Genomic DNA, 8,269 nt, shown 5'->3' with positions numbered 1-8,269 from the left:
AATCCTCATTTTGCTCTACTTAGTGCTTCCCATTCCCATCCTATTTCCCCTTCCCATATCCATGGCTCTCACCTGAAACTCTAAACTACTTCTTAAAAAAAACCCCAAAACAAACTAAGCAAACAACTAGAACAGGAACAAAATCACAGAAATGGAGATCACGTGGAGGGTTATCAGCAGGTAGGGAGGGTAGAGAATGGGGGAAAAGTAACAGGGAATAAGTAGCATAAATGATGGATACAAAATAGACAGGGGGAGGTTAAGAATATTATGAGAAACGTAGAAGCCAAAGAACTTATGTGTACGACCCATGGACATGAACTAAAGGTGTGGGGGAGTGGAATGCTGGTGGGAGGTGGGTGCAGGCTGGAAGGAAATAAAGGGCAGAGAAAAATGGGACAATTGTAATAGCATAACCAATAAAATATACTTTTTAAAAAAGACTAAAGGAAGGGGACACATTTTAGGAGGGAGTAGGGGGCTGTGCTGTTGCCAGCATGATGTTACATGCCCTTGAGAAAGCAGCTGTGCGGGTCAAGCTGACAAGAAGTGTGCAATGGTCTGCTGTGGAAATAAGGAATAAAATAAGAGTTTTCATTGTAATATATCAGGAGGCATGTAAGTTAATTCCATAAATTAATTTGCTCTCTTCTATAAGGGTAAGAAGGAATACTGTAGAATAAGTTAAAATGTATTTCCAGTACTGGAAAAGCATATACTGTCACCTAGAGCACCTTTGTCACTGACCTCATTGTCTTAGGCTGTATAAAATTTTGGCAAGAAGAAAACCAAAACCATCCTCAGCTCTGTGCAAACAGGAGGTAACTCAACATGTTTTTGCTGAATGAATATTAGATATATGCTTATAGTAGGCCTCACAGCACACACACACACACACACACACACACACACACACACACACACACAGAGGTTTTAAGTGGTGGGGTGGGAGGTAGGGAAAGGTCCGAAGAAACTAGTAAAAGAGAAATTGTCCCAAATCTATCCTGGAAAAATTTTTTTTGCATGCTATAAGTCATGACTTCCTTCTAGAAAAATTACCATTGATGATAAGCAATTTCTAAATGACTTTAATGGGATTAAGACTTGTTTTAGCAACTAGTCCACATACCGTGATGCCTGTCAGATACTTTCCTTTTATTGAGTAGCTAGCAAAGAATGGTTATGTAACCCTTCTCTTTTCCTATATAAAGTCTTTTTCCCTGAATGAAAGTTAAATTTGGCCTCTTGCTGTTGCCTTACAACACAATTGTAGAAAAACCTCTGAAACATAACTAGGCTGTCTGAAACAAATGTCCCTTTTGATAGACTTTAATACATTAATTTCTGTACTCTATATGTTTAAACTACTTACAGTTAAGATATATTTGCTATTCTGTTACTAAAGTTTAATTCTTTTTTAAAAAGAAAATGAAAGGAGAAACTGTACTTGGTCTATTTTCCTCCTGGTTTCTATTTGCCATGTCTTATGGCACATGTCCTCTATATGTCATATCTATATTAAGTAAAAATGACACACACCTTTCTCTTCACTGTGACCAGAGCCCTCCCTGAAGCTCGAGAGACCAAACTGGAAACCTCTTGATGAACAGGAAGCCCCTCCTCCTTTGGGACCCTAGCTCCATGAGCCTTATGGGAAATGTAGTCCTCGATGAATTTCTGCGGTGGACCCTGGGAAATCTGACAGAATCAATGTTTCCATACACGTGCACTGGGCAGGACGGGCAGTGTTCTGAGTGCTTTGGCTAGTTTGGCTCCAGCGTCCTGTGAAAACTGAAGAGCAAAGACCGGCTTATTGGTTCATGTGAAGGAAGTAAAACTGTAGGTATTCCCTATGGGGGGGCCCGGAGAGGGGGGGCGGATTTGGCTCAGAGCCAGCCAAAGGCGGGGCTTCTGCAGGTCTAGCGGGCCTGTGGTGGGTCAGTCTGCATTGCTGTGTTGCAGGTAGCGTGTGCAGATACTTGTAGGGAGCTCACACCAGTGAGTTGAACTGTGCTGCACCCCCTTTTAGGAGCCTTTTGGCTCTCAGAGGGCAGTAAACCCCTTATGGCGGTGGGGAAGAGAACCAATACATCCAGTGTCAGACACTATTAAGCACTTTTAAGAGTGGTATTTATTTATCACTGTTACTCTATGATGTAACTATGTGAAGAAGTTCCCAGCTTCAAATCAAACCTAATAAGTGGAGTAGATAGTATTCAAACTCCCTGCAATTTTACCTGAAATTTGATTGTTTCTCAGCATAGTATTGTACTTTACCTAAAACAAAAAGTTGGTTTGTATTATCCTTTCTGAGGAGTGAATGCAAAGTGAAATTTGAACTTGTGATCGTTACTTTTTTGAGAGAGCTCTTGGTGTCTCTGCAGGAAGACCCTGTAATTCAGCCTGTGGGTCCCTCTTGCATATTCCTGCCTGTCTGGGTTTCCAGCAGCCCTGGTTAAAATTCTACACCCTGGCTGGTGTGGCTCAGTTGAAGCATCATCTGGTAGACTGAAGAGTTGTGGGTTCCAGTCCCAGTCAGGGCATAAATTCAGGTTGTAGGTTCAATTCCCAGTTGGGGTGTGTAGGAGAAGGCAACCAGTCAATGACTGTCTGCCTGTCTCTCTCTCTCTCTCTAAAGGCAATGGAAAAATGTCCTCGGGTGAGGATTAAAAAAGAAAAAAAAAATACTACAAAAGGCCATCCAAGGGCTATAGGTGCTGTCGAGTTCACAGAATACCTGTTGAAAGAGTGTTGCTTTCCTGTTATTCAGTCCATTCTTTTCTAGGAAAAGGGGAAGGGTAAAGAGGTCCTCGGAAGAGGTTCTTCTGACCTGTGACTTTTACCCCCAGTTCAGGAGACATAGGAACCAACTTTTGTCTCTCCCATCCAGGGTTTGAATCATGGCGTTCATTACAGGGGGGTGCCATCCAGGACTTCATCCACGGAGGTGTTGTTCCAGATGTTTGAGGAGAGAGGTGAGTATTACAGAAGAATGGAGAGTGTGGGTTTATGGGGTCAGGCTCCACAGGAAATGGAAACTCAGGAAGAGGAAGATGATATACGAGGTCTGTCCGGAAAAAGTCTGGCCACTGTTAATATAATGAGAATGATTTGCCCAAAATTGATGTAAGCTGGCAGCCAAGGAGAATGGACTGCATTGCACAAGCATGAATGATGATGCCTTCACTGTACTAGTCAATGGGGCATGTAGACCCCGTTGAGTGACCATGTGTACTGTGTGGTCGTCACATTCAAAATGACTGAGCCAGCAGAGCAACAAATCTGCATCCAATTTTGCATTAAGCTCGAACATTCCTCAGAAGAGAGATGCATGAAAATGGCTATGGGCAATGGTGATTGGCAGGTTTATCATGACAGTGAGCCCCCTCATGTACCGCATCTTGTGTGGAGTTTCTTGGCGAAACATCAAATCATCCAGGTGACTCAGCCCCACAACAGCCCAGATGTGGCACCCTGTGACTTCTGGCTTTCCCTAAAACTAAAATCACCTTTGAAAGGGAAGAGATTTCAGGCTGTCAATGAGATTCAGGAAAATACGACAGGGCAGCTGTTGGCAGTTCCAAAAAAGGATTTGCAGAGTGTTTTGAACAGTGGAAGAGGTACTTGGAGAACTGTGTCAGGTCCCAAGGTGCTTACTTTGAAGGGGACTGAGGTGTCATTGTCCTATGGACAGTGTTTCTTGTATCTTCTTCAGTACATGTCTCTCTTTTTCATAGTATTGGCTGGATACTTTCTGGACAGACCTTGTATATTCTCTAATGGCACGTGCCAACTTCTGTAAGTGTCCATAAGATCTGACTTGTTCCAAATTTATGTGTACTTACTGATTTATTTTCGTTTGCTTGACCCATCAGCAACTGAGAAAATATGTGTGGGATCTCTTTGGGTGAAAGGTACTGGCATACCTTGGAGATACTGTAGCTTTGGGTCCAGGCCACTTCCATAAAGTGAGTATCACAATAAAGGGTGTCACATGAGTTATCTGGTTTCCCAGTGCGCATGAAAATTGTGTTTCATATGGACTGTAGTCTCTAAAGTGTACAATAATAGCATTAGATCTAAAAAACAATGTGTGTACCTTAATTGAAAATGGTTACCACCATCTGAGTCTTTGGCAAGTTGTAATCTTCTTGCTGGTGGAAGGTCTTGCTTCAAGGTTGATGGCTGCCGACTGATCAGGGTGGTTGGTGGTTCCTGAAGGTTGGGGTGGCTGTTGCAGTTTCTTAAAATGAGATCACAGTGAAGTTTGCTTTATCAGTGACTGACTTCCTTTCATTAATTTCTCTGTAGCATGTGATGCTATTTCATAACATTTTACCCCCAGTAGAACTTCTTTCAAAATTGTAGTCCTCTCAAATCCTGCTGCTGTATCAACTGAGTTTATGTAATATTCTAATTTCTCTATTATCATTTCAACAGTCTTCACCAGGAGTCAATTCCATCTCAAGAAGCCCCTTTCTTGAATCATCCATAAGAAGCCACTCCTTATCGGTTAAAGTTTCATATAGCGAGATTTCAGCAATTCAGTCACATCTTCAGGCTCTACTTCTGATTCTGGTTCTCTTACTATTTCCACATCTGCAGTCAGTTCCTCCACTACAGCCTTGAATCCCCCATAGTTGTCCATGATTTAGTGAGGGATGAGAGTCAGGGATTCGAGAGAAGTCAAGCACGACCCATCTTTCTGACTGGAACATCCGAGTGGTTGAGGTGTGGTTTCCTGAGGTAGGGAACGGTGGGTGGGAAAGAAGCGGGTTTGGAAAGGAGATAAGTCAGGACTGAGCAAGCTGATTTAGATGCCTTTGAGATATGCAAGTGGATATTTATTTCACCTGGTGGGTATCTATGGATTACCTGCTATAGATGAGGCACTGTGCTTCACACCAGATGTTCAAGTAGATTTTTGGGTTTGATACTGTAGCTCTGGCTGGAGGACTTGGCTGTTGGAGTACAATTTGAAGTTTTCAGCCTTCAGGTGGCATTTGAAGCTATGAGAATAGATGAAATTACATCAGGAGAATGTGAAGAGGGCCAGGGAACCCCAATGCTGATAAGCTGTGTAGAGAAGGAGATTGACAAAGAGTGATGAGAGAGGTAGGAAGAGACCAGGTTACTATGGTATCCAGACTCTAAGAGGAGCGTTTTGAGGGAGATCAGATGGGCAACAGGGCCAAATAATGCCAGGGAGTCAAGCATAAAGAGGAAGAAAAACTTTTCATTGAATTTACCAGCAAGGAAGTTGTTCGTTATCTTAATGAGGATGAATTTCTAGAACTGGAATTGCTTAATCAAAGGCTATGTTTGATAAACCCAGAAAGACTGTGCCAATTCATACTTCTTCTGACAGTGTATGAGGGTACCTGGTTCCTTACACTCTAACTAGTCATGGGTGTTATAAGTCTTAATCTTTGCCCAATGAATAGGGGAAAACAATGTCTCATTGTTACCTGAATGACCATTTCTTTGCTAATTTGTGAGGCAACACATCCCTTCTTTCTTGTCCATTTGTTTTTCTTCTAGGAATTACTCATTCAGATAATTTTTCTTTTTTAAGGAGCAGAGATCATTTTTCCTTTGTCCATTTTTAACTAGAGCATTTTATCTTTTTTAATTTGATTTTTAAGAGCTCTTTCTATTATTAGTGTTGGTGAACCTCTATATAAGATATATGTGTTTTTTAAATTTTTTATAGTTTCTTTTAGTCATTCTTATGGCTTGGGCAGAAATCTGAAGTGTCTTTTGTTCTGTCTACCTTTCTCAGTGTTGCCAAGTTTGCCCTTTGTATTACGAACGTTGGCGTAGATGCTTGCTTACTGAAGAGGAATCACTGTTCATTGGTGTTTTAGGAACCTGTCACATTCAAGGACGTGACCATGGACTTAACCACAGAGGAGTGGGAGAGGTAACTGGACCCTGCACAGAGGGCTTTGTGCAAACAAATGAGCTGGAGATCCATGGCAACCTGGTGTTAGTGGGTAAGAACAACTACTCTTTTGAGAATTTTGGTTTCCTTGGTGGTTAAAAGCTGTGGGCTCCAAAAGTGTTACTAACCAAGGAGGGGCTTGGGATTCAAATCACAGAGTTTCTCAGTCACTATTGAAGAAAGAAAAATGTTGCTGCCTAATAAAAATCTGTTCCCCCTCCCCCACTTGTATTTCTTTTCTTTGGAGATAAAACTCACAGAACATGATATCAACCATTTTAATTTGTATGGTTCAGTGGTATTTACTACATCAAAGGATTGCATAATTACCTTCTCTATCAAGTTCCAAAACATTTTCATTGCCCCAAAAGAAGATACTGCAGTTCTGCATCCAGACCACTATAATAAAGCGAGTGTAACAATAAAATGGGTCAGAATCTTTTTGTTGGTGGAGTGGGGTGCCTTGTAAAAAATGCAACACCTGTTAAGTGCAATAAAGCAGTCCAACAAGATGAGGTGTGCCTGTGCTTATTTTGTATCTATGTGTGTATCTGTTTGTTTTACAAAAATGAGCTCTGCAACTGCCTTTCAGTTATGTTACGCATCTTTACATCTCAAAGTTGTCAGACCCATTTCAATCTTTTCTTCACTATTTAGAGCCATTTCAGTCTTGTTAGTGGCTGCATCACGTTCCATTGTATGATGTATTGATGTACTAAAGTTAATTTTTAATTAGTACTTTATTGATGGATATTTAAGATACCAGTTTTTCTCTGTTACAAATAATGCTGAAATAACTGTTCTTGTGCTTGGAATTTTGGATATTTTTAGTTCCAACATTTCTATAGAAAAAATTTATAGAAGAGGAATTGGTGGATCAGAGACTATGTGTTTACTGTCAGATTGCCCCCTTGAGACGTTTGAGTCAATTACATTTTTTTTTAGATTTTAGTTATTTATCTTTAGAGGGGAAGGGAAAGACAGGGAGAGAAATATCAACGTATGGTTGCCTCTCATGCATCCCCTGCTGGGAACTGGCCTGCAACCCAGGCATGTGCCCTGACTGGGAATCGAACTGCGTTTGTTGGTTCGCAGGCCCACGCTCAATCCACTGAGCTACACCAGCCAGGGTGCTCAATTAAGATTCTTATGAGAATTCCAATTCTTCACAGTCTCACTGCTCCTAATATTTTTATTTGCTTATCTAAAAAGTAGGAGTTACCATCTTTTGACTTTCCCTCTTCCCCTTCCAGACCTGATTTTTCTCTAGTTCTCTCTTCCTCGCAGTGAAATGGAAAGTCCACTCTTCAAGTTGCTTAGGCCAAAAACCTTGGAGTCATCCCTGCCTCCTTTTCTCTCACCTCCAGACCAGTCCCTCAGCAAACCTGTCAGCTCCATTTTCAAAGCGTATCCAGGATCCAATCACTCCTTAACCCCTCCACTGTTGTCACACTAATATAATCAACTATCCCCCCCCTCTCATAACTGAATAGCCTAAACACTAAGCCAACTTAGAACCTTCCCATATCAGTGTCCTTCAGTCAGTGAAATCTTAAACAGTGGTTCCTCCATGTTATGGAATACTATTCAGCAAGTAAAAAGGAACAAATGATCCACACAGAAGCTTGGATCTGAAAGAAATTGTGCTAAGTGAAAAAAAAGTCATTTTTAAAAGATTACATACTGTATTTCATTTATATAACATCCTTAAAAGGTCAACAGCCCTGGCTGGTGTAGCTCAGTGGACTGAGTGCCAGCCTGTGAACCAAAAAGTCACCAGTTGGATTCCCAGTCAGGGCACATGCCTCAGTTGCAGGCCAGGTCCCCAGTGGAGGCTACATGAGAGGCAACCACACATTGATGTTTCTCTCCCTCTCTTTCTCCTTCCCTTTCCCTCTCTCTAAGTAAATAAATGAAATCTTAAAAAAAAAGTCAACAGAGCCCTCAAATAAAGATTCGATAGAGTACAGGAAAACTACAGACCAATATCTCCCATGAGCGTAAATGCAAAAACCCCTTAACAAACTATTAGCTAATCAAGTTCAGCAATATATAAAAAGATAACACAGGAGAACTGAATGGTGTTTATTCCAGGAATTCAAAAACTAGTCAAATGCTTGAAAATCAAGGTAATTCTCTTCAGAAATATACTTAACAAGAAAAGCCACATGATGATATCAATAGGTACAGAAAAAGCACTTGACAAAATTTAATATACATTCATAATAAAAGCTCAGCAAACTAGGAATAGAAGGGAACTTCTTCAGTCTAGTGAAGGTCATCATCAGAAAAGTACAGCTAAGGTCATACGTGGTGACATTGAAC

The 8,269-nt window shown here is 41.1% G+C and overlaps 1 long non-coding RNA gene across 1 annotated transcript; it reads left to right on the top strand.

Annotated features, from left to right (window-relative positions):
- Positions 1-1,574: 1,574 nt before the first annotated feature.
- On the top strand, positions 1,575-6,363 carry LOC128626669 (uncharacterized). Its single transcript, XR_008390700.1, has 3 exons — positions 1,575-1,839; positions 2,891-2,975; positions 5,868-6,363. It is a non-coding gene; the product is annotated as an uncharacterized LOC128626669 (long non-coding RNA).
- The last annotated feature ends 1,906 nt before the right edge of the window (positions 6,364-8,269 follow it).

Source organism: Artibeus jamaicensis, unplaced genomic scaffold (genome assembly GCF_021234435.1).
Source record: "Artibeus jamaicensis isolate MK-2021 breed Jamaican fruit bat unplaced genomic scaffold, CSHL_Jam_final scaffold_847, whole genome shotgun sequence".
Lineage (NCBI taxonomy): Eukaryota > Metazoa > Chordata > Mammalia > Chiroptera > Phyllostomidae > Artibeus > Artibeus jamaicensis.
The sequence above is the reverse complement of the archived record's forward strand: the minus strand, read 5'-3'. Positions and strand labels throughout refer to the sequence as shown.